This window comes from Pteropus vampyrus, unplaced genomic scaffold, assembly GCF_000151845.1.
Source record: "Pteropus vampyrus isolate Shadow unplaced genomic scaffold, Pvam_2.0 Scaffold143, whole genome shotgun sequence".
Taxonomy (NCBI): Eukaryota; Metazoa; Chordata; class Mammalia; order Chiroptera; family Pteropodidae; genus Pteropus; species Pteropus vampyrus.
Window position 1 is genome coordinate 1,779,064 of NW_011888924.1, and position 4,186 is coordinate 1,783,249.

The following is a 4,186-nucleotide window of genomic DNA, read 5'->3' on the forward strand; positions in this document are numbered from 1 at the left end:
GTATTTCCTTTCCCGGAACCACATTCCAGTTTCTACTTCTTTCTTCTTCACTTTTGAGTCGGCAGTTTTGGAAATAGAAGTTGGGGGTTAAAGAAGGACATGGGGAAGTGGCCCCCTGTCTTGGACTGGGGCAGGGGGTACCTTTGTCTCTGGGTTTGGGAGCAAAATTCAACCCAACGGGCCGCAGGAGAAGCCCAGAAACCTGGCCCGCTGGACACCACTGCTCTGTGGCATCCTCCGGGGCTCACGCCCCGGCAGCCGCAATGAGGTGGGCCGTGAGGTGACCAAGAGCCAGAAAGACAGGGATCAGATCCTCCAGTCACCCTCAGGCAGCGCCGGGCAAGTCACCCACCCTCTCTGGGAGCCCCAGTTTGCCTCCTCAGTCAAATGAGGAAGGTAAGACTTCCCTCCCAGCAGAGCAAACGAAACTTTCCAGTCAAGAGAAACATCGTAAATACTGCAGCTCAGAGACTGGCATCAGCGTGAGCTTTCGGGAGTGTGTGTTGACTAACAATACTCAAGGAGTTTTCCGAAGTGGATTGTTCTAGATCAGACCCTGGAGGGGTGCTCTGAGAGCCAGACCTAGGGTACTGTGCCCATAGCACTTCTGTTTGGGAGCAACCTGTCATCCAGTGGGCTGGGTACCGGGTGACACCTCCCTTCCCGGAAAAAGGTCCTTCCCCAGCTGCCTCTCCTGCCGATCCCCGTTCATTTCCGCCCTCGGTGGTCCCCAGCTGTGGAGTGGTGGTGCTCAAGACAGCCACATGGCTGCTTTCCTTGCAACCCCCAAACCCCGCTGGGGTGTCCCCGATTACACACAGGTGAGGCAGGCTGCACGAGCCCAGTCCTGAGCACGCTCAGGTGCCCTGAGAGCCAGGACGCACAGAGGTGGGTCCTGTTCTGGGTCCTCAGTGTGGACCTGCCAAAGAGGAGAGGCCTGGGGGTGGCGGGGTGGGGGCCGGGTGGGGGCCGGGTGGGAGCCTGGAGGGGAAGCCTTCCCACAGGGAGCTCAGCACCAGCCATGTGCCTTCAGCTCCTTGCCCTGGTTCCTAATATAGCACCCCTGGCTGTCCAGCCCTAGTGATGAGGAGCCGGGGAGGGACCGAGGGGTGAAAGAGTTGCTCAGGGACCGGGGAGATGGGGCAGATACACCTGATACAGATATTTTTAAACTTGCAGCTTCCATCGAAACTGCCGACATGACTTCAGGAACAGAAGTCCGCCATCAGAAAAGGTTATGAACTCATGCCCTTGGACTTATAATTACAGGAGAGGGGAGCGGTGGGGGTGCCGATACCTCCAAACCATTACTCCTCAAGCCGCCTGGGGAAAAGCCTTCTCTGAGGGCCTGGGGAGCCCGTCCTGAACCCTTTCTCATCACTGTCATCTCCTCGATTTCCTGGCCATTCCAGGTTCATCAGAGACTTCACCTCCGGCGCAGAGCCCTCCTCTGTACCCCAAATCCCGCCACCGTCAAACTAGGCCCCGTCAGTGTCTGTGGGACCAACCACGCCAGCCCCCGGGCTTCGCAGCTCTCCTGCCTTCTCCCCTCCCTTGACCATCTGACCGCCTCACCTGCGCTGACCTTCATCTCCAGCCCAGATCTCGTCATCATCCTTGACTGTCCCCCCCGGAATGTTCAGGGCCATGTCCTCCTCACGGACCACAGCTTCCGATACTCCAATCCCCTCACCCCCTCACCACCACGACACCTGTTCTCCACCCTCGTCAAGCCCTCCAGGGCCTGGACCTCTCAAATCTTCTGCCCATTGATCGACTCTTCCTGGCTGCAGGCCATTCTAACCAGCCCCGACACGGCAAGTCGTCATTTAAACTCAACCCTGCCGACGCCCTCAGTGTCCTCGGCCCCTTTTCCTTTCACCTTTTCCGCTCTGGAAGAGCCTCAGTTCCCTTTAAATCTCACCTTCCATCTTCTCCATCCCTGCACCTGAGCTACACAGTGATGCCAGAGAAAATCGAGCAAGTCGTAAGTCGATGCAGAATAATAGCCCCTAAAATGTCCACATCCTAACCCCTGGAACCTGGGAATCCATCACTTTACATGGCGAAAGGGACTTTGCAGATCGGATTAAATTAAGGGTGTGGAGATGGGGAGATTGTCCTGGATCGCTGATGTGACCGCGAGGGTCCACGTGAGGGCAAGAGGGGGGCAGGAGAGTCAGGGACGAAGATGCGACAACAGACACAGAGGTCAGAGTGATGCGATCGCTGGCTTTGAAGGTGGAAAAGTCCTGGGTCCTCCGGGCAGAGGCACAGGGTGACATTGGGAGCAGCAAGCCTGATACAACAGAGGGTCCCGGCTGAACAGTGCAGGGAGGCAGACGAAGTGGTGTAAAGAGGCTGGGACCAACTAGGTGGCATCTTGCCTTTTTAGAGAATCTTCAGATCAAACCCCCAAGGCCATGTCTTAGCCTAATTAAGCCTGAGCTCAAAACTAGATCAGCACACTGCCAGAGAGGGCTTCTTCGGCCCCCTCCCAGGTGTGCCCTGGTCCCAGCTCTGATGCTTTCCTTCCCCTAGTTACGTCTCGTCCTTCTTGGAAAAAGAGCAGTCATTGGAGAAAAATGAAAACTGGTTTATCTGAGTGAGAAAAAATACAGACAGCTCCAAATTATCTTAGAGTGCCACACTTCCTTTGAAGACTGTAGACAATGTCCTGGCTCAGGAGGCTGCTTCCTTTTGAGCTTGATCACTGAGGTGATGATGGTCCCCTCCTGGGGTGTCCCTTCACACCTGGAGGCAAATTAGCCATTGGTCCAAGCTGTCCCACGGCTGCCCTAGCTGCCATGTCTTATGTCCCTATGGCCTTCGCTACACAGAAATGTCCTTGGCATCATCTGGTGAATAAATCATTTGAGCTTCTGTCTCCTTCTTTCAGTCCATCTGTCCATTCATTTATCCATCAGTCATTCAACAAACATTTATGAAGATCCCACCCCGGGCTCAGATCTAAGGGGGCTTCTCTGAGGGGACCCAGAAAGAGCACGTAATACAGTCTCACCATCTCTACCCTCCCATTAGAGAAAACTGATCCATCTTGAGTCTATAAATAATAACAACAACAATAATAACAACAGCCATCCTGGATCAGTCGCCTACTGTATTAGTCAGCTCAGGCTGCCATAACAAGATACTGTAGATTGGGTGTCCTTAACAACAGAAATCTATTTTCTCACAACTCTGGAGGCTGGGAGTCCTAGGTCAAGGTGCCAGCATGGTTGGGCTCTGGTAAGAGTCTTCTTCCTGGCTTTCACCTTCTTGCTGAGCCCTCACATGGCAGAGAAAGGGAGAGAGAGCAAGTTCTCTGCTGTCTCTTCTTCTAAGGACACTGATCCCATCGTAAGGGGCCCATCCTCATGACTTCATCTAAACCTAATCACCCACCAAAGGCCCCATCTCCAAATACCATTACATTGGGGTTTGGGCTTCAACATATGAATTTAGGGGGGACATAGTTCAGTACGTAGCACCTACCATGGGCTAAACTAATAAATGCATTATCTCTAACGCTACAGCATCTTCCCAGCCAGCCATCATTGCCCTCACTTGATAGACAAGGAAAAGGCAGCTCAGAGAGGCTAATGACTTGCTGGAAGCCACACAGCTGGAGATGGCAGAGCAGGTTTCTGATCCTGCCTGCCGGCTCCATCACTGGCAGGCTGGTTCTCGCTCCCTAAGAAGCCGTCCGTCTTGGTGCTCTGGAAAAGGTAAGACCTGTGTGGAGGATGCTGACATCACCCAGCCCCGGCTCCCAGCAGATGCTGGCATCTACAGAGCCCCCTTCCTGGCCCGGCAAGGCTCTGGGGAGACGAGCAGACTGGCAGTGGCCGCCATTGGCAGAAAAGATCTGTTTGAAGGAGCTTTTAGTAAACAGCGGAGAGAAAGAATTGCCGGCAGCCCCTGGCGTTCAAGGTAAATTTACACACAGACTACTTCAAAAGGAAGAAGCCGTCCAACCTTTAATGCTTTTGCTGGCTGGGTTGAAGGACTCAGGACCCCTGCAGCCTGAGGGAAGGCGCAACCTGGCTCTCTGATAGGCCTGCAGAGTGGCTGTGGCTGATACTGCGTGCACCCTGCCTGCCAGGCCCCACTTAAGGCACTCCCCAAAGCCTCCAGAGGCCCCTGGCTCGGAAGAGCTTAGGATGCCCACCCCCACCACACCAGG